The sequence below is a fragment of the Macaca fascicularis genome, chromosome 3 (genome assembly GCF_037993035.2).
Source record: "Macaca fascicularis isolate 582-1 chromosome 3, T2T-MFA8v1.1".
Classification (NCBI taxonomy): Eukaryota; Metazoa; Chordata; class Mammalia; order Primates; family Cercopithecidae; genus Macaca; species Macaca fascicularis.
Window position 1 is genome coordinate 143,170,999 of NC_088377.1, and position 23,529 is coordinate 143,194,527.

Here is a 23,529-nt window from a genome sequence, read left to right on the forward strand (position 1 = left end):
GTTTGCCTGGGTGTCAGCAGCAGAGGCTGCAGAAGATAGAATATTGCTGAACAGCGAGTGTACCTGTCTGATTCTTGCTTTGAAGGCTTCCTCTCAGGGGTGTACTCCACCCTGTGAGGTGTGGGGTGTCAGACTGCCCCTCGTGGGGGATGTCTCCCAGTTAGGCTACTCAGGGGTCAGGGACCCACTTGAGCAGGCAGTCTGTCCCTTCTCAGATCTCAACCTCCATGTTGGGAGATCCACTGCTCTCTTCAAAGCTGTCAGACAGAGTCGTTTGCGTCTGCAGAGGTTTCTGCTGCTTTTGTTGTTATCTGTGCCCTGTCCCCAGAGGTGGAGTCTACAGAGACAGGCAGGTTTCCTTGAGCTGCTGTGAGCTCCACCCAGTTCGAGCTTCCCAGCAGCTTTGTTTACCTACTTAAGCCTCAGCAATGGCGGGCGCCCCTCCCCCAGCCTGGCTGCTGCCTTGCCGCGAGATGGCAGACTGCTGTGCTAGCAATGAGGGAGGCTCCGTGGGCGTGGGACCCTCCCGGCCAGGTGTGGGATATTATCTCCAGGTGTGCCTGTTTGCTTAAAGCGCAGTATTGGGGTGGGAGTTACCCGATTTTCCAGGTGTTGTGTGTCTCAGTTCCCCTGGCTAGGAAAAGGGATTCCCTTTCCCCTTGCTCTTCCCAGGTGAGGCGATGCCTCGCCCTGCTTCAGCTCTTGCTGGTCGGGCTGCAGCAGCTGACCAGCACCGATCGTCCGGCACTCCCTAGTGAGATGAACCCAGTACCTCAGTTGAAAATGCTGAAATCACGGGTCTTCTGTGTCGCTCGTGCTGGGAGTTGGAGACTGGAGCTGTTCCTATTCGGCCATCTTGCTCCGCCCCCCCATCTGCCTGGTCTTTATCAGAAACCATTCATGTTTACCAATTTCCTACTTATCCCCACCACCAGTTCCTGATTTTATTTCTCTCTGAGACCATGAAGTCTTCCTCCTCTCCTTCAGAGCCAATGTTTGGGGCTTCTTCTTCAGCTTTGAGCTGTAGCTTTTCTCTTTCTCCTTGACCATTCTAGTATATAGCTTTCCAATACCTTCCCCAGACATTCCCCCCACAGCCCTTAACCTCAGCAGACTCTCATTATCGTCCTCATCTCCAAGTTTATCATAATCCTGCAAGTAAAACCTAGACCATACCTTGCCTTTGCATGTACCTTGCCTTTGCGTGAGGTAGAAGGAATGCCTCTTGCTGGAATTTCTTTCCCTCCCCATTAACTTGCCAGTTCCCACTCAAAACAAAAGTCACGTATCAATTCCTCTATGACACCTTCATTGACTCCCCTAAATAGTAATTTACCGTATTCCTTATTTATCTGGGTTCCCAAAATATTTCGTATATTTTATATAACACTATTCCTTTGTATTGTAAAATATTCAGCTCCCCCAGTAGATGATGAGTTTCTTACAGACAAGAAAAATATCTTTAAAAAGTGTGGGTATTTGTAATGTCTCTTAAATCCTCTTAAGAATAAGATGAAATATGGGGATAGAGAGAGAGAGGGAGGGAGAAAGAAAGAAAATAAATTTAGTATTGAAAGGAGCTTTCAAATATTTTTTTACCTTGACCTACAATAAGGAATACATTTTATGCTGTAAATGTAGTGTGCACACACACACAATGGATAGGAAAACATTTCAAAGAGTAATATTGCTTACTAATGCAGTGTACTTTATTCTAATTTTTAACACTGATTCTTGATTTGTAGAGCATGACACATAAGGATTATTTAGGGATCTTTAAAATATATTTTCATGCCTCCGTTCCAGTCCCAGAGATTTGAAATAACATGGGATGGAAACTGGACAAAGAAGTTTTTAAAAGCTGCTTGATATTTCTGATCTGCAGTTCATAGCTGAGTTGGCATGTCTAGAGCCTTGGTATTCCCACTGTGATCCATGAACCAGCAGCATTGGCATCACCTGAAAACTTGTCAAGATATGCAGAATCTTGGACCCCACGCAGAAAACTACACTGTAACAAGATCCCAGCAATCTCATAAGCTCATTCAACTTTAAGAAACACTGCCGAGCTTAGAGCATAGAGAGGCAGTTAAAGGTAATTGTTAGGAGTGCAAACTCTGGTGACCGTGGGCAAGTTACTAACTTTTCAGGCTTTAGTTTCCCCGTTTCCCGAACTAGGACATTAACAGTCTTATGACCATAGGATTCCTATGAGTGTTACATCAGATAATTTGTATTAAGGGTTTCGCACAATGCCTGGCAACTAGCCTGGCACGTAACAAGGATAAAATAAGCATCATCTATTTTTATTATTCCCAGCACCAGCAAAATTACTCACAAATAGGAAGCATTCAAAAAATTGTTTTGTTCATTTATTGGAGACTGAGATAGGTAAAATAATTCACCAAAATTATGTAACTGTTTTACTAAAACTCTGAGAATACAAAGGAGTTCTAAAAAATAGATTAAGATTTTTTTGGATGTGTAACCTAGATTGCCCTGCTGCTAACAGTTTCTCATGTGGGAGGTTTTGGTATTTGTTGGAGTGCAAGTTTTGCTAAGCAGCTGTGTGTGTGAATCCATGTACTAGAAACAGTGGTTTCAGTGAGTTCATTTTGCCCTGGCTCATAAAAGCTGTCTCCTAAGTTGTCAAAGTTACTCACAGGCTATTAAACCATTCAGAGTGTCCATGGCCAATTGACCAGCCCTTATTTATCCTTCAGCTGCTGCCTATGTTAATTCTAATTTAAACTGTAAAGTGTATTTTTTTAAATTGTAAACCATTTTATTTTTAGCATGTATTTTCTGTACTTATTTCTGGAATGAAATTCAAAACGTGATTTTTGCCCAGAGAAATTCCTGGTCATTAGCTCATACATAACAGTGTTTTGGGGGAGGGAGGAAGATTTTACCATATAATCAAGGTCCCTTGGTTAATGGACACACTAGTGGCTGATTCTGTTCCCATTTTGATGACAGGCAGCCAAGTTTCTCCACTGAAGAAAAAACCACACCTGGAGTCAAATTAGAATTCATGTCCTGAGCTGGTGATCTACCTTACAGCTCAGTGAACTATATTATTCCTTTTTGCCTGAAAAATCATGCTGAATCCACTAGAATATATAAAGGGAAGGCACCACTTCAAAAGTTCGGCTAGATACTGATAAATACATTGCAGTGACTTCTGGCCAAATCAGCGTGATCAGCTTCTTCAGACTGGAAATGAAGGATTCTTATTTAAAAAAAAAAAAAAAAAAAAAAAAAAAAAAAAAAAGCTCCCCTTTCCTCAGCCCAAACACCCATTAGGGTGAGTGGAGCAGAGAGGAGTGGACACGTGAATAAGTGTATTTGCCAAAAGTCCTCAGGAACAGCTGAGATTGGATAGCAACTTAATAAACTGCATAGTTCTCTATTTTTAAACAGTGGCTATATTTCATATTTAAGAAAACGTTTGCCTAGGGGAAGGCTTAAGCCATTTCAGGTGTAAACTGGCACGTCTAAGTCTCCTGCTTTGTAGGTAAGTGGTGACACATCATATTCTATACTGTGTGTGTATTCATATTTAAATTTTGTTTGTACGGTTTTAGACACAATTTAAATTTACTCATCTGTTAAATGTTACACATTTATCACCTTATGGTACTGAGGCATTTATTTAATATTGTGTTAAACACCTGTTTATCCTTAAGTGGAAAATGAAAAATAATTACTCCTGAGTTTTAACATGCAGAAAAGGTAATATTTTCATCAATTTCCCCCCACTTACAGCCTATTAACATAAACTAAATAGAATACATGCTTATTAACATTTAAAATACCACTTTTAATGGGGTCTTTTGGGTTACTTTGCTAAAGCAGATTTATCGCTTTTTAGGCCAATTATAGGTGCCATGAAATACAACAGTAACCACTTTGGAATAGGCATGTATTCTATAGATGACTGATCCATTATTTTATCAGTTACCCAAGTACCCAAACTAGATCACAATTCTAAAAAAAGAATTTCCTAGCCATTCTCTCCCATGAAAACTTGAGAATACTGCTTTTGGTGAATTTAAAATACCGTTTCGGAGAAACACAAAATATAAAATCATTTATTACAGACAAGAAATACTAATGAGAACATTTTAAAACAGTGGTCAGGTAACTCAGCCACCAAGCACTTCATCATTTATTAGGTGTATTTACTTATTCATAATAAAGGATATGTTTGACATAACATCAGACCTTCTTTCTTGGCAAATACTACCTTAAATTCTCTAGAGGTAATTCCATCGCCAGCCATTCTTTTCAAGGACAGCTTGTTATTATTACCTTGGAAACAACAGAATAACATGTACTTCATCCTGAAATTATTTATTGAAGAAGGCCCAGAAAACAGTGATTTCAAGCTTTGACTCTTGAGATACTTAATTTCAGAAAACTTTTCCTTGGTACTTAAATTTTAGAATATTCAAATTTTGTGAGAACACATTGAACTAGGAAAATTATTTTCAAAGGAAATCCATAATCCCAGCACTTTGGGAGGCTGAGGCAGAAGGATCACTGGAGCTCAGGAGTTCAAGACCAGCCTGCGTAATGTAGTGAGACCTCATCTCTAAAATAACAATAAATTTAAGAAATAATAAAAAGAAATCCAGGTCATATCTTGAAGTCAGCCTAAAATTCTACACTATTTTCATTGCTACGTTGTTGGATAATGGAATCTGATAGCTCATTTTTAACAGGAACATCAGTCAAATCATAAAGGATGCATTCTGGTTTAATATTTAGGACTTCTTAATGCTGAAAATTGAACAAATATTGTGACCCTCCCACCCCTCATGAAGTCAACAAAGCTTGAAATCAATCGGGTTTTCTAGCTAAATATCTTAATCCAGATTGATCAATCAAATCACCCTGCACCATTTTCTTTCAGGATTATATTTAGGCCTTAAATCCTGTTAAAGAAATTACCATAAAATGAATTTATTACCTAATTAAGTACAGAGTTGGATTAGGAATTGTATGCAGAAAATTACATTTTTTTCTAAAATCTTTTTAAAAAATCCTTTTTTTCTAAAACTTATAGTCTAAGGCAGGGGTCAGCAAACATTTCCTGGAAAAGACAAGATAGTAAATATTCTTGGCTTTATAGGCTACATGGTCTCTGTTGCAACATTTCAACTCTGCTGTCGTAGCACAAAACCATTCAGACAATATGTAAAAATATGACCTTGGCTGTCCCAATAAAACTTTATTTGCAAAAATAGGTAGTGTGCTGGGTTTGCCTACTTGTCACAGTTTGCTAACTTTTGGTCTAAGAGAAAATCTTGGCAAGACAAACAGTATCACTTCAATGGCCTTTGGAACGAATATGGCACAGGGACTCCAAGTGGTAGAAGAACCAGGACACTGATTATATTCCAAAGCTTTTTAAATCCAAAGTTGTTTTAATACCAGCAATAGTACTATACATGCTTTATAGTTGTTTATATAATACCTTCCCATCTATCATCTCTTAAGATTATGTCTGTTTCATAGATGAAGTAATAGTTGCAAAAGGCAATTCAATGGTACTAGAAACATATTTTCTGATTCCAAGCATTCAAAGTTTCTCTTGAAAGAACTCAAAGTGAAAATTCTGTAAGAAATGAAAGTGAATGGGAGAAATATGGAACATGAAAGCCAGGCAAGTTTTTTTTTCTTTTTGAGATGGAGTTTTGCTCCATCTTATTTCTTCCATGAAATAAGGTTATTAGGATAGTCCCATAGAGTATTTTGAGTTTAGCAAGACACTTAACAAAAAACTCTTGATGGAGATAAGTTGGTGAAATACCACCTGGAAAATACCTCAGGATAATGTGTGGCTTTCTGAATACAGAACCAACAAGAGTTTACAAATGAATTAATATCACCATGCTGCCAGACTCTACTTGAGACTGTATTTAGAATGAGAGAGTATGTATGTGTATTAGTCCATTTTCATACTGCTCTAAAGAACTGCCTGAGACTGGGTAATTTCTAAAGGAAAGAAGTTTAATTGACTCACAGGTCAGCATGGCTGGAGAGGCCTCAGGAAACTTACACTCATGGTGGAAGGATAAGAGGAAGCAAGGCACCTTCTTCACAAGGTGGCAGAAAGGAGAAGTGCTGAGTGAAGCGGGGAAGAGCCCCTTATGAAACCATCAGATCTGGTGAGAACTCACTATCACAAGAACAGGATGGGGGAAACATCCCCCTTGATTCAATTACCTCCACCTGGTCTCTCCCTTGACATATGGGGATTATGGAGATTACAATTCAAGATGAGATTCTGGGTGGGGACACAGCCAAACCATATCAGTATGTATTTTGAAGTTTTTAAAAATATCCCTATTAAATATATAGATTATAAGTGCTGGAGGAATGAATCAGGATTCAAAACGATCTCAGACTAAAAATTTAGACTGAAGAGGATATTTAATAAATGAAAAGAGAAAAACTGATACGTGATGACTCTTTGAAGGATAGCAGGTAAAAGTTACAGGAGGGAGATTTTGGTTCAATTTAAGGAAGAATATTTAACGATTATGGCTCTGCTATGATGGGATGACCCACCTCCATAGAGTGGAATGGAGGGAAGATGACATGCTTCAGTGCTGTGCTTTTCAACCTTTTTTTTTTTTTTTTTTTTTTTTTTTTTTTTTTTTTTTTGGTATACCCATCACCTGAAGATCAAGTTAAAAGGCAATTCCTGATGCAGATGGTCTGGGGAGGGACTTGATATTTCGTATTTCTAACAAACTCCAGTGATGCCATTGTTGCAGTCCCTGACTGTCCACATTCTGAGTGTCAAGGCTTTACGGTCCCACCCACCTGGCTGCACCACTTACTCCTGAGTTCCTTGGAACATAGTTAACATCTCAATCTAATCTTTCTAACCTGGTAAAATGGAGGTAGTGATACTTACATGTCACGGGACTCTTGGGAGGATTAAACAAGATTGTATGTGCTGACACTTAATGAATACTTAATAAATGTCAATTTCCTTTCCTCCTTCACTTCCTTATTAGAACTGAGCTGCAGTGGCATAACCAACTGTCAGGAATTCTGAAACAGGAGTTCTCCTGTTTTGCGGGTCTCTTACAAATATATTGTAAGCTGAGAAAGTGGAAGTTCAGTGGCTCTTTCCTGTCCTTTCTTGGCTTTAAGTCTAAATTAGATACAAATTTGGTATCCACCATTAACCACCACTGCTCCCATGCCCCCCACAATTTGTCTTTGTGAAGGAGGTATTTGTGGGTTGATTGCAGGGTGATGGGCCTCAGTTTAGCTAAACAAGTGATTTCCTTTTCCCCACAGGAGATAGCTTCCCCAGGCTATGCGTGCCACCTGATCGTGCAGCATCAGGACGCCCTTCCAAATCCCCCAGAAACTATGCTGAGTGCTGCTTACCTTGCCCTATATCTCACAGGCCATTCTATTTCCAGCTTAAATTCTGAGTTCTCCCAGAGGTCACTCTGAAGGCTGCAAACTTGCCATGTTTCAGCTGGTTAAGCTGGGTTTGCTTAAGGTTAAGCTGAAATTGCTGCTGGGTTTGAGGATGCCTGCAGGTGTCCTGTATGAGGCAAATCTTACACTTTTCAGTTTTCAATCTCTCTATTGGTAGTAGTTAAGCACTGCCTCTTTAGTTAACAACAGATCCTGCTATTGGAGCCAATAAAGCAAGAATTTTCACTAAATTGTTTCTGTGCTCACTTCAACTACAACTGTAGCCTCAATGGGAGGGAACACACTGGATGGACCAATACACACCACACACATGTATCCCATGACTGTCTCCCCACTCAGAGGGATCTGAACACAGGAACATAGGTTAGTCTCCTTAATGCTGGCTCAGGCCTATCAATTTGGTTTCATCGGCTCCCACCTGACTTCTCCCTTCTTTATTTCCTAGCTGCAGCTAAGATGCCCTGAAGGTGACTGAATTTAGGATACCATTCACCTGTTTACTGCAGTTTTAAGCCTGATGTTCAGTCTGGACTCTCTTCCTGACTAAATAATTAAAATTGTGTCTAAAACAGCACAAACGAGAGAAAATTTAAATATGAATACACACACACAGTATACAATATGGTGTATCACAACTTACCTACAAAGCAGGAGACTTAGACGTGCCAGTTTATCCACTTGGAATGACTTAAGCCCTCCCCTAGGCAAATGTTTTTAGACTATGTCTCATCTAAATTGTTCAGACATAAGCTGTATTTCTGTGTTTCACTGAGAGTTCTGATGCCACCATATGAGTCAATAGGAAATACAATCCCAGAACTGAAGAAGTGTGATTAATCCAAAGAATCTGATCCCATTTGACGTTTGTGCTGTACCAAGGAAGTAAAGGACTAAAAACCAACTAGTAAAACCAGGTAGTGTGAAACCAGTTCCGATATGTTAAAATCCCTCTCCCAGCCAGGCGCGGTGGCTCACGCCTGTCATTCCAGCACTTTGGGAGGCCAAGGCGGGTGGATCACTTAAGGTCAAGAGTTCAAGACCAGCCTGACCAAGATGGTGAAACCCATCTCTACTAAAAATACAAAAAAATTAGCCGGGCGTGGTGGCAGGTGCCTGTAATCCTAGCTATTCCAGAGGCTAAGGCAGAGAATTGCTTAAACCTGGAGAGGCAGAGATCACGCGCCACTGCACTCCAGCCTGGGCAACAGAGCAAGACTCCGTCTCAAAAAAAAAAAAAAAAATCCCTCTCCCACATCCCCTATCACATATCCCATGCCCTAATCACTAACCACCACCATCATCTTCATTTATCTTCAATAAGTTTAATAAATAAGTTTAAATAGATACACTGTATAGTTCCAGAAATAGGAGATCAGAACCCCTCTTTTCGGTAAAGTTTGAACTTTGGTCTCTGTATCAGCTAGTGCTCTCCAGAGAAACAAAACCAGAGTAGGTATTGGCTCACACAAATCGTGAGGGCTGGCAGATTCAAAATCTGAAGGGCAGGGAAACAGACTGGAAACTCTTGGACAGGAACTGATGCTTCAGTTTTGAGGCAAAATTTCTTCCTCAGGGAAACCTCAATTTTATTCTTAAGGCCTTTCAACTGATTGGATAAGACTTGGCCAAAGTATCAACAATGATCTCCTTTACTTAAAGTCAGTTAATTGTAGATGTTAACTATATCCACAAAATGTATTTACCAAGCAACATCGAGATTAGTGTTTCACTGAATAATTGGGACTATAGTCTAGCCAACTTGACACATAAAACTATCCATTACAGTCCTTATGAACAGAAAAATCTTCCACATCTATATTTGAGTAGTAATCTCTGTATTAGTTCAGAGAGCTTAGGAAAACCGTATCAATCCAGATCTACAAAACACAAGGCAGGAGTGTAGGCAATTATTGAAATATTTAAATTATGAGTTTTTGTTTGTCTGAATTAGTAGGGCACACAACCTCACTTCACTAGAAACTTGGTTGTCTTCTATTCCCAAACCTGCTCTTGAGGGACAGCAGTGCCATGAAATCAGCAGCTAATTAATGGTACTCTGTATCAGGGCAGGGACACGGAAAAACCTTAGAATGCATGTTTGGTTGTTGTGATTTTTCCATAATTCCCAGTACTCCCCAGGATAAGAATCTCTTACCCTACTTTGCTGAGATAATGATTTGAGTTTCCTCATAAATCAAGATGCTATTGCTCCTACTACCCTTTTGTTTTCCCCTCTAGAGTCAGATAAAAATTTGAAGCCAAACTTCAAGCTAAACTTTCAAATTCACATACTCTGATCTTGGATCACATTCTCCTAACCCGATATGTTAAGTTTCTCTTTCCCACTTCCTCCTCCTCTTTGCTCTTCTGTCTGCCTGCTCTGATTAGTTACTTTTCTATGCATTTCCTACCTCTCCCTACCAGACTTCTTAGATGTAGTAGGTAGACAACCACACGTCTATAGTCTCACTACTTGTTCTTTCTCCAATTTCCTATACTATTGTCTCTACTCTCAACAGCCTACTGAAACTAAGCTTGGGAATATTCCTGGGGTATACCCACTTGGCGAAATCAATGGCTACTTTCCAATCTGATGTTCTATTGTTGCCACCATTGTAAACAGGTAATCAACCCTTCTTCAGACACCATTCTTCTCTGGCACCCTACACTAATGACTCTCCTCTGAAATCTCACTTTTCCTATCTCCCTCATGGGATTCTTTTACCTCAGAATCCACTCTCTTGCTAACCCCATTTTCTAAAACTTGCTGCATCTTTGAATAGCTCTTTTTTGGACATCTCATGCCTTCTTAAAAATGTTACTAATTTTTTGCATTTGGCAAATGTTTGCAAGCCTTTACTGTGTGTCACTGCTATACTGGGTGCCCCCCTAGATAAATGAGAAATAAGGGTGATTGTTTTCTACAAGATAATTAAGAAATAAGGGTGATTGTTTTCTATATTATTCCAAAGAGAAGAGGTAAAAAGTTTCTTTCATTTTGTTTTGTTTGATACTTTTGTGATCACTGGTTGTTTTTAATATTTCACTGAAGTATTAAATGGGAACTATGCATTGAAACATAATAAATTATGCTAGTTTTCCTTGCTAAATCATAGTTTACTATATTTTAAGATCAAGGACTATATTTTACTCATCTGTGTATCTGCTGGGACTTCATATTTATTAAATGGGTACTAAAACATTAAAATTATTTTTTATGACAAAAAATACATCAAACTAATGTAAGTTACACTGGTTGACTCACGCTGATTAGAAACTACAACTGGTAGTTAGTAAAAATAGAACTAATTATTTAATAAATAAGATTGAGATTGGAAAATCGTTTTGAATATGGAATGCAGGAGAAATAAGAAGTCTGGAAGTGAACGCTTACGAACTAGGTCTCTATATTGATGACTCCAAAATTTGTATCTGTAGCCCCTCCCCTCAATGTTTACAAGTCTCCTCCCACTTCCACTAGAATTTACCAAGCACATATCATAATTTACCTTCTCCTCTACCATGAATTTTCATGCACACCAGTGATACTATTATTCTCACAGATAACTAGGTTAACATTTTAAATCTGTCTTTAGCTTGTAAGATACTGAAAATAAAGATGATATTGTATATTTTATATACATACAATATACAAGATATCTCATAACTATAATTATCTTTTACCTATACTAATTCAATTGACTGTTAATCAATTATAGTCAGTAAATTGTTAAAATTAGTGTTCATGCATCTTTCCTGATTTAAAAAATTTAGTAAAGAGTCTATAAGAAAATTCTGGCTGAACAAAGAAAAATGCTTAAGTGAAATAAACACTGAAGTTTATGTTCGTGTTCTCTTTACCTTTGGGAAAAATAAAATAAAATTCCACCTCTTAGCTCTAATCTTTCTCCACTAAGCAAGTAGATGCATTGTCAGATTTAAAATGATAATTGCATGTTTAGTAGGTGAGTAAATTTAAGAACCTCCAGTCAAACCCACAGGGAAAATGAAACTAAGACAAAAAATTAAAGACATCTGACAGCAGAAAATATTTGGTATAGTTTCTATTTCCTATCCTTTCAGAGCTAAGTCTGGATTTTAATTAATATTTTTTCCGATATCTTGACTCAAGCATTCTATGCTGAAGGAATTATTGAAAGATTGACTAGCAGACTTTTGATGTAGCAATAAATATTTATGATCTGCTGAGTGTATTTTTATATTATTCATTGACTAAGTCCTTAGATCTCTTGCTTCCCTAGACCAGTAATTAGAGAGATGAAATACAAGTTTATGCTTTCTCTGTCAGTTTCATGAGTAGAATTCAAAATGGAAAGGGTAACAATCACATGCCCTCAACAGTCATTGATTACTGTTTATGTAGAAAAGTTAGCATGTCTGTGTAACTAAAACTGAAAATACAGTGTACAAAAAAGATATCATGTATCTGTTTCATGTGTTCTAGACCTAAGAAAACTAATTTATTTACAGTCAGCTAAAGGGCTAACCGCCCTTTCCATATTCAAGTCCATTATTTTCATTAAGATTATCCAACTGGCTATCAGTTAACTGGTATATCTAGTTCTATTACTAATAATTCTTCTGCCTTTTAGAATTCATGAAAAACTGAGACAAGATTTTCAAAGCTTCAGCATTTCATAAAATACCTTAAAATCATTTTCATTGTTTTCTTTATTGTACTTATTAGATGTTTATGACCTCAAGAGTTACATCCCCAGTCATCCTGATAGGCTTGGCATTTTGTTTTTCTTTTCTTCTGATTTGCTTGCTTTAGGACTTGGGCAGGCTAACTAGCCCATTCAAATATAGGTAATTCTGTCACTGAGTGATTCTTCCTATGGGCCACAACTTGTGAACAAAAACAAGACTGTTATGTCAAGATAAAATATCATCTGGGTCCGCTGGCAAGATGGCCAAATAGGAACAGCTTCGATCTGCAGCTCCCAGCAAGATTGAGGCAGAAGGCAGGTGATTTCTGCATTTCCAACTGAGGCACCTCGTTCATCTCACTGGGACTAGTTAGACAGTGGGTGCAGCCCATGGAGGGTGAGCCAAAGCAGGGTGGGGCATCGCCTCTCCCGGGAAGTACAAGGGGTTGGGGAATTCTCTCCCCTACCCAAGGGAAGCCATGAGAGACTATACCAGGAGGAACGGTGCACTCCAGCCCAGATACTGTGCTTTTCCCACAGTCTTCACAACCAGCAGACAAGGAGATTCCCTCCGGTGCCTACCCCACCAGGGCCATGGGTTTCAAGCACAAAACTGGGCAGTCATTTGGGCAGACACCAAACTAGCTGCAGGAGTTTTTTTTTGTTTGTTTGTTTCTTTTCATACCCCAGTGGAACCTGGAGCACCAGCAAGACAGAACCATTCACTTCCCTGGAAAAGGGGCTGAAGCCAGGTAGCCAAGTGGTCTGGCTCAGTGGACCCCACCCCCACAGAGCCCAGCAAGCTAAGATCCCCTGGTTTGAAATTCTCGCTGCCAGCACAGCAGTCTGCCCCTGACCTGGGACGCTTGAGCTTGGTAGCGGGAGGGGTGTCCACCACTGCTGAAGCTTGAGTAGGTGGTTTTCCCCTCACAGTGTATACAAAGCTGCCAGGAAGGATGAACTGGGAGGATCCCACCGCAGCTCAGCAAGGCCACTGCAGCCAGACTGCCTCTCTAGAATCCTCATCTATGGGCAGGGCATCTCTGAAAAAAAGGCAGCAGCCCCAGTCAGGGACTTATAGATAAAACCCCCATCTCCCTGGGACAGAGCTCCTGGGGGAAGGGGTGCTGTGGGCACAGCTTCAGCAGACTTAAATGTCCCTACCTGACAGCTCTGAAGAGAGCAGTGGTTCTCCCAGCACAGCATTCAAGCTCTGCTAAGGGACAGACTGCCTCCTCAAGTGGGTCCCTGACCTCTGTGTATCCTGACTAGCAGACACCTCCCAGTAGGAGCTGACAGACACCTCATACAGAAGAGCTATGGCTGGCATCTGGTGGGTGACCCTCTGGGATGAAGCTTCCAGAGGAAGGAACAGGCAGCAAACTTTGCTGTTCTGCAGTATCCGCTGGTGATACCCAGGCAAACAGGGTCTGGAGTGGACCTCCAGCAGACTCCAGCAGACCTATAGCAGAGGTCTGACTGTTAGAAGGAAAACAAACAGAAAGGAATAGTATCAGCATCAACAAAAAGAATGTCCACTCAGAGACCCCATCCTAAGGTCCCCAACATCAAGGACCAAAGGTAGATAAATCCATGAAGATGGGGAGAAACCTGTGCAAAAAGGCTGAAAATTCCAAAAACCAGAATGCCTCTTCTCCTTCAAAGGATCACAACTCCTCACCAGCAAGGGAACAAAACTGGGTGGAAAATGAGTTTGATGAATTGACAGAAGTACACTTCAGAATATGGGTAATAACAAACTCCTCCAAGCTAAAGGAGCATGTTCTAACCCAATGCAAGGAAGCTAAAACCTTGAAAAAAGGTTAGATGATTTGTTAACCAAAATAAACAGTTTAGAGAAAATATAATTGACTTGATGGAGCTGAAAAACAGAGCAAGAGAGCTTCTTGAAGCATAAACAAGTATCAATAGCCGAATCGATCAAGTGGAAGAAAGTATATTAGAGATTGATATCAGCTCAATGAAGTAAAGCAAGAAGACAAGATTAGAGGAAAAAGAGTGAAAAGAAATGAACAAAGCCTCCAAGAAATATGGGACTATGTGAAAAGACCAAATCTACGTTTCTTTGGTGTACCTGAAAGTGACAAGGAGAATGGAACCAAGTTGGAAAACACTCTTCAGGATATCATCCAGGAGAACTTCCCCAACCTAGTAAGACAGGCCAACATTCAAATTCAGGAAATACAGAGAACACCACAAAGATACTCCTTAAAAGCAACCCCAACACACATAATCATGAGATTCACCAAGGTTGAAATGAAAGAAAAAATGTTAAGAGCAGCCTGAGAGAAAGGTTGGGTTACTCACAAAAGGAAGTCCATCAGACTAACAGCAGATCTCTCTACAGAAACCCTACAAACCAAAGAGAGTAGGGGCCAATATTCAACATTCTTAAAGAATTTTCAACCCAGAATTTCATATCCAGCCCAACTAAGCTTCATAGATGAAGGAGAAATAAAATCCTTTCCAGACAAGCAAATGCTGAGAGATTTTGTCACCACCAGGCCTGCCTTACAAGAGCTCCTGAAGGAAGCACTAAATATGGAAAGGAAAAACCAGTACCGGCCACTGCAAAAACATGCCAAATTGTAAAGACCATTGACGCTATGAAGCAAATGCATCTACAAATGGGCAAAATAACTAGCTAGCATCATAAACACAGGATCAAATTAACACATAATAATATTAACCTTAAATGTAAATGAGCTAAATGCTCTAATTAAAAGACACAGACTGGCAAATTGGATAAAAAGTCAAGACCCATCAGTATGCTGTATTCAGTAGACCCATCTCATGTGCAAAGACACACACAGACTCAAAATAAAGGATGAAGGAAGATCTACCAAGCAAATGAAAAGCAGAAAACAAGCAGGGGTTGCAATCTTACTTTCTGATAAAACAGACTTTAAACCAACAAGGATCAAAAGAGACAAAGAAGGCCATTACATAATGGTAAAGGGATCAATGCAACAAGAAGAGCTAACTATCCCAAATATATATGCACCCAATACAGGAGCACCCAGATCCATAAAGCAAGTTCTTAGAGACCTAAAAAGAGACTTAGACTCCTGCACAATAATGGGAGACTTTAACGCCTCACTGTCAACATTAGACAGATCAATGAGACAGAAAATTAACAAAGATATCCAGGACTTGAACTCAGGTCTGGACGAAGCAGACCTGGTAGACATCTACAGAACTCTCCACCCCAAATCAACAGAACATAATTCCTCTCAGAACCACATCGCCCTTATTCTAAAATTGACTACATATTTGAAAGTAAAGCACTCCCCAGCAAATGCAAAAGAATGGAAATCATAAGTCTCTCAGACCACAGTGCAATCAAACTAGAACTCAGTATTAAGAAACTCACTCAAAACCACACAACATCATGGAAACTGAACAACCTGTTCCTGAATGACTACTGGGTACATAACGAAATGAAGGCAGAATAAAGATGTTCTCTGAAACCAATGAGAACAAAGGACACAATGCACTAGAATCTCTGGGACACATTTAAGCAGTGTGTAGAGGGAAATTTATAGCATTATATACCCACAAGAGAAGGCAGGAAAGATCTAAAATTGACACCCTAACATCACAATTAAAAGAACTAGAGAAGCAAGAGCAAACAAACTCAAAAGCGAGAAGGCAAAAAATAAGATCAGAGCAGAACTGAAGGAGACAGAGACACAAAAAAATCTTTAAAAAAATCAATGAATCTAGGAGCTGGTTTTTAGAAAAGGTCAGCAAAATAGATAGACTACTAGTCAGAATGATAAACAAGAAAAGAGAGAAGAATCAGATATATGCAGTAACAAATGATAAAGGGGATGTCACCACCGATCCCACAGAAATACAAGGTACCATCAGAGAATAATATAAACAACTCTACCCAAGTGAACTAGAAAATCTAGAAGAAATGGATAAATTCCTGGACACATACACCATCCTAACACTAAACCAGGAAGAAGTCAAATCCCTGAATAGCCCAATGCCAAGTTCTGAAATTGAGGCAGTATATAATAGCCTACCAACAAAAAAAAAGTGAAGGACCAGACAGATTCACAGCCAGATTCTACCAGAGGTACAAAGAGGAGCTGATACCATTTCTTCTGAAACTATCCCAAACAACAGAAAAAAAAGGAATCATCCCTAACTCATTTTATGAGGCCAGCATCATCCTGCAACCAAAACCTGGCAGAGACACAACCAAAAAAGAAAATTTCAGGCCAATATACCTGATGAACCTCAATGCAAAAATCCTCAATAAAATACTAGCACACCAAATCCAGCAGCACATCAAAAAGCTTACTGACCACAATCAAGTCGGCTTCGTCCCTGGGATGCAAGGCTGGTTCAACATACGCAAATCAGTAAACATAATGCATGACAAAAACCACGATTATCTCAATAGATGCAGAAAAGGTCTTTGATAAAATTCAACACCCCTTTATGCTAAAAACTCTCAATAAACTAGGTATTGATGGAATATATCTCAAAATAATAAGAGCTATTTATGACAAACCCACAGCCAATATCATACTGAATGACCAAAAACTGGAAGCATTGCCTTTGAAAACTGGCACAAGACAAGGATGCCCTCTTTCACCACTCCTATTCAACATAGTATTGGAAGTTCTGGCCAGGGCAGTCAGGCAAGAAAAAGAAATAAAGGCTATTCAAATAGGAAGAAAGGAAGTCAAATTGTCTCTGCTTGCAGATGACATGATGATATATTTAGAAAACCCCACCGTCTCAGCCCAAAATCCCCTTAAGCTGATAAGCAACTTCAGCAAAGTCTCGGGATACAAAATCAATGTGCAAAAATCACAAGCATTCTTATACACCAGTAACAGACAAACAGAGAGTCAAATCATGAGTGAACTCCCATTCACAATTGCTACAAAGAGAATAAAATACCTAGGAATCCAACTTACAAGGGATGTGAAGGACCTCTTCAAAGAGAACTACAAATCACTGCTCAAGGAAATAAGATAGGACACAAATGGAAAACCATTCCATGCTCATGGATAGGAAGAATCAATATTGTGAAAATGGCCATACTGCCCAAAGTAATTTATAGACTCAATGCTACCCCCATCAAGCTACCATTGACTTTCTTCACTGAATTGGAAAAAACTACTTCAAATTTCATACAGAACCAAAAAAGAGCCCACACAGCCAAGGCAATCCTTAGCAAAAAGAACAAAGATGGAGACATCATGCTATCGGACTTCAAACTATACTACAAGTCTACAGTAACAGCATGGTATTGGTACGAAAACAGAGATATAGACCAATGGAACAGAACAGAGGCCTCAGAAATACCACCACATATCTACAACCATTTGATCTTCGATAAACTTGACAAACACAAACAATGGGGAAGAGATTCCCTACTTAATAAATGGTGTTAGGAAAACTGGCTAGCCATATACAGAAAGCTGAAACTGGACCCCTTCCTTACACCTTATACAAAAATAAGTTCAAGATGGATTAAAGAGTTAAATGTTGAGACCTAAAACCATAAAAACCCTAGAAGAAAACCTAGGCAATACCATTCAGGACATAGGCATGGGCAAAGACTTTATGACTAAAACACCAAAAGCAATGGCAACAAAAGCCAAAATCAACAAATGAGATCTAATTAAAGAGCTCTGCACAGCAAAAGTAACTATCATCAGAGTGAACAGGCAACCTAAAGAATGGGAGAAAATTTTTGCAATCTGTCCATCTGACAAAGGGCTAATATCCAGACTTAAACAAATTTATAAGAAAAATCAAACAACCCCATCAAAAAGTGGGTGAAGGATATGAACAGACACTTCTCAAAAGAAGACATTTATGCAGCCAACAAACATGAAAAAAAGCTCATCATCACTGGTCATTAGAGAAATGCAAATCAAAACCACCATGAGACTCCATCTCATGCAGTTAGAATGGTGATCGTTAAAAAGTCAGGAAACAATAGATGCTGGAGAGGATGTGGAGAAATAGGAATGCTTTTATACTGTTGGTGGGAGTGTAATTAGTTCAACCATTGTGGAAGACAGTGTGGCGATCCCTCAAGGATCTAGAACTAGAAATACCATTTGACTCAACAATCTCTTTACTGGGTATATATCTGAAAGATTATAAATCATTCTACTATAAGGACTCATGCACACATATGTTTATTGCGGCACTGTTCACAATAGCGAAGACTTGGAACCAACCCAAATGCCCATCATGATAGACTGGATAAACAAAATGTGGCACATATACACTATGGAATACTATGCAGCCATTATAAAAGGATGAGTTCATGTCCTTTGCAGGGACATGGACGAACTAGAAACCATCATTCTCAGCAAACTAACACAAGAACAGAAAACCAAACACCACATGTTCTCACTCATAAATGGGAGGTGAACACTGAGAACACATGGACATAGGGAGGGGAACGTCACACACTGGGGCCTGTTGGTGGGTGGGGGGCTGGTTGAGGGATAGCATTGGAGAAATACCTAATGTAGATGATGGGTTGAAGGGTGCAGCAAACCACCATGGCACATGTATACCTGTGTAACAAACCTGCATGTTGTGCACATGTACCCCAGAACTTAAAGTATAATTAAAAACACCATCTATGTTTACATTATGTAATACTATTCAGTTCAAGCAGTCAAATGTGAAATTAGATACACAAAATTTGAAGTGATTAATTTTAGTCTAAGTCTTAAGAAATGCCAAATAAATAGATGAAATGAATCTTGAAATTGTATAAGCTTATATAAACAAACATCCACATAGTTGGAAGACAAGTGTGAATGTAACCCCAAACCCACTAGGAATATGGCAGTTCAGTCATTTATAATTGTTGAACTTGACTCCTCTAAGCCACAGTTGCATCTTCTATGTCATGGGGACACTATATATTCTTCATCACACTACTTCAAGGATTAAAATAAATGAAGGTTCTGGAATGCTTGACTGACTTCTTGGCATACAGTTCTTGTTCTTAGCAGTAGCTGTAGTTATTATTAGCCAATATAGCCATTTCTCCCTGATCTCCAACAACATATTTATTCAGTAGAAAGGATTTAATTAGCTGTTTTGCATTATCTATACCAAAAAAGTAGCAAATTTAAAATATTTAAAATTTTGCTTTTCAGTTAATATGCCACCACATGGTTATGATTTTTGCATTTTACAATGATTTGAAGGAACTTGATATAAAATAAAGTGCTAATGCTATAATTATATAAAAATCATAGTAGATTTAGTTTTAAAAGCAAGAAATTTTCATTGTTTCTGACTCTGTTGTTAATCATATTTTGCTGGAATGGAAAATGTAACACAGAAATAAACAAATTAACATACAGACATGTGGACCTATCTACATGTATATTTACATAGATACATGTTCAATAGCAGTACAGAGGGAGGGGGCAACTTAAAATCTTTGGTGATGATTCTCTGCTCACTTATTCCAATCAGCTTCAGTAGGGTATAATAATTGTAACATTGCAAACAGCAGGGGATTAGATTGTTTTTCTCTGTGCCATTTGTCTGTTGTGTCTGAGAATAAAATAATCTTCCATTGTCTGCAGTGAAATTGCTTCACATTTCCCTGAAACCCCTAGGCTAGTGACATTATTCATCCCCTTAAGAATCTGTGTGCAGTGTCCAACATGGAGAGGGTAGTAGTGGGTATACGCCCTATGGAGAAAGTAGTAGATGTCTGATAAAATAAGGTACCATATTGCTCTCCCTTTCTCTTCACATAAATCAGACAGATAATAACTATCTTTCTCTGGATTCCAAAATTTCAGTGCAGCCAAGACAAATTTTGTTCTTCCTTTTTGCCATGTGTTTGAGGGAGTTTTAATTGGCAATCCTTGGTGTATATGGCCCAATGAACAGGCTGACTCCTTGATACTTGTATAAAATATTGCTCTTTCTCAAACTGAAATTGGAAATAAAAGGGTCCAAGTTTGAACAATCAAAGTCTGTCAATGAAGATTCACATCTGCCAAGTCTGTTTCCCTTTTAACAAGTTAGAAGGGCTCTCATCAAACCCTGGACCCATGTGTATGCAATATACAGTCATATTTTTATTTAGCACGGCACGTTTGTTCTTTCTGCCAGCCATTTTATGAAGCTCAGCAACTTAATGCTGCACCACTTCTGAAATCCATATGGGAGAAATATTCTGGCAGCCCTCATTTCAGCAAGGCAGCAGGGGCCCTGTAATTTCTCACAAATGAAGGGAGTGAAGGAGCAGATCAACATAATAGAATATGTTATACTACCAGTTAAGGCATGTTGATTGGCTTGCAATTGAAGCACTAGTCAGAACCCTTTCCAGAATTACCATGTAGGGTGATAGAGACCCAAGGGGTGAGTGCTTCTCCAACCAAGCAGCTCCACCAGTAGACATCCTGCGACACCCAGTGTGGGTATTCAGGACTAGCACCCAGCTCACAATGCAGCAAACAGTACCTTTTTTCAAAAGCAATTCAAGATACCAACTTCTCAGAACGTTGTCTGGAGTTGGAGTCATGAAAGAGGGGTTTTTGGCCAGGCGCGGTGGCTCACACTGTAATCCCAGCACTTAGGAGGCCAAGGTGGGCGGATCATGAGGTCAAGAGTTCGAAACCAGCCTGGCCAACATGGTGAAACCCCGTCTCTACTAAAAATACAAAAAAATTAACCAGGCGTAGTGGTGTGTACCTGTAGTCCCAGATACTAGGGAGGATGAGGCAGGAGAATTGCTTGAACCCGGGAGGTGGAGGTTGCAGTAAGCTGAGATCATGCCACTGCACTCCAGCCTGGGTGACAAAGCAAAACTCTGTCTCAAAAAAAAAGTATTTTTTTCCCCCTCTTCTACGTCAATTTCATGGTATCAGAAACTAAATTCTACTTTCCTCTGGCTAAAAACACTGCTCTGGCTGGCTGTGTTGGCTCACGACTGCAATCCCACAATTTTTGGAGGCCAAGGTGGGCAGATTGCTTGAGTTCAGGAGTTCAAGACCAGCCTGGGCAACATGACAAAACTCCCATCTCTACCAAAATATACAAAAATTAGCCAGACATGGTGGCATAAGCCTGTAGTCCCAGCTCCTTGGGGAGCTGAGGTGGGAAGATCAGTTGAACCCTGGAGGTCAAGACTGCAGTGAGCCAGGATAGTGCCACTACACTTCAGCCTAGATGACAGCGAAAACTTGTCTCAAATAAATATAAAAACACTGCTCTACGTGCCTTAAAAATGTGTGTACATGCATAGGTCAGGTAGTAAACCACACACACACACACACACACACACACACACACACAATTATAAAAACCTTCAACCATGTGGCAGGAGGTAGCAGTCTGAAATGAAACAGATGCATCCATCCTTTTTTCATCCCTTTCACTCTCTCTCCTTATTATTCATTTTTCTTGCTCAGTCAGAACTGCATGCTATTAACAGTTGCGGGTAGAGTTAGAATAAACTGTTGGAAAGTGTGACCAGAGACAGTTCCCAGCTACACCCCAGCCAGCTGTCCCCTCATTTCAGGGGAGGTTTGAAAGCCATTTGCTACACTATTTTGGAGTAAGGTCAAAAGATGGCGACAGGTCGTGCCATGCTGGCCTCTAGGAGCCATTTCTGCAAAAACGAATCCTGCTTGTTCAGGAAGACAATTACAGCTGTTTGAAAATAAGCATGCATGTTGCTTCGTGTCCACATAAAATGATGACTCTTTCTTGTAAGGTATTTTTGTAACTAGAGTTTTGGTTTTTGGAGTGGGGGTTGGGGACGGTTAATAAGTGGCTGAGTCCGCAGGTGTGTCCATAACACACAGAAGAGCACAGGGGAATGCTACAACCCATTTTTATCTTGCTTTCATAAACTTTTAGGGTTTTAAGATTTCTTCTTGAAAATCTTTTGGGTTCTTTTCTAGTAACCTATTTTTATGTTATACGACCCCTCTGATAAAATGTTTGTTACTTTTTGCTTAGAATTCACTACATTCTTTAGAGAAATGACAGATTCACTGACCATTTTATGCTATTGAATTCCCAACGTGAGCAAGCTATAGAAAGCCAGTGCTTTTTGGAGCTGTGCAAGAAACAGTCTTTTGTGCTTTCTTTTTGTGGCTTTACTTACAGTTTTTAATCTGAAGTGTTGTTTCATCTTTGCCAGATCAGCAAATAATCAGTGCTTTAGATTCTCTTAGAATGTATTTTCTGTTTCCTTTTCAACAAAGTAAAGTGCAAGTATTTAAATATATCTTACCACTCAATGCCAAACACAAAGGAAATGTAAATACATCGTTGGACTCATTCACATCTGGTAGGGAGTAATTGTGGGATGTGTGCTGCTTAATCATAATTTAAAAAAAAAAAAACAAGCTTTTAATTCAGCATCTGCACTGGGTCACACAGATGAAATTGTAAAATGTGATTAAGAAGCCTTTCATTCTTTTGAGAAATAAGTGGCTACTCCAATATCTTAGTATCCTTCTGCCTATAGATAAGAGTGTCGCAGTCACTGGCTACTTTTGTACAAAATCAGAGAAGTTCAAGATAAGCCCCAAGAGGCTTATCACTTACCTGTTTAACTACACTACTGAAATTTCCCAATGCCTTATATGAATTCAGTAGGAGAGCTTTCCACATTTTCATCAGATGTGGGAACTCTTAAAGCTGCACCTTAGAAGTTGTCTTTTCTGACTTCTGCATTTTACATGAAAAGAAATTAGACCAAGTAAAGTTAAATACTTCACCCAAGATCACACAGCTATTGAAACAATTTATACTAGAGCTTATGTTTTGTGATGGTTGTAAGTTGTGTGGGTTATAATGCCCTGTCACCTCCCACCTCGGCATTCTCCTAGCTCTCTTCCAAGCAGCTTATTTTGGAGGACTGCAGACAATGGACCTAGCAACTGCAGTGGATTCCCTGATTCCCCTGTTTGCAATTATCTGCTTCACTGCCTCCCTCCATTAACTTAGCTAATCGAAAGAATACTGCAGTTCATCTCTCAATTTTCACATTCAGGAATTAAAGATTATTTTACCCAGCATTCTGACCAATAATAAGCTGAGAGAAGCAAAAGGGTCCTCAAGTCAAAATACATCCTGGACTGCTTGAAATTATTAGCATTTGTGTTGAAGTCTTGGATTCACTTCCTCAATCTTTCGTAATTATCAGTGTGACTTTAGAGAAGTTACTTCATTTCTTCTAGGTTCAGTTTCCCATGTATCAAGTACAGATAACAATGGCTATCTTAGATGGGTTAAGGATTAGGTAAGAGTTTGTAAATGCCAGATAAATATTAAGTGTATTAAAATGGTAGTCAATGCTGTTAGTGTGGTTAAATGGATTGAAGAA

At 39.3% G+C, this 23,529-nt stretch overlaps 1 protein-coding gene across 36 annotated transcripts in view; it reads left to right on the forward strand.

Annotated features, from left to right (window-relative positions):
• Positions 1-23,529, forward strand: part of MAGI2 (membrane associated guanylate kinase, WW and PDZ domain containing 2) — a 1,469,004-nt gene that overhangs the window by 1,193,523 nt on the left and 251,952 nt on the right. The window lies entirely within an intron of this gene.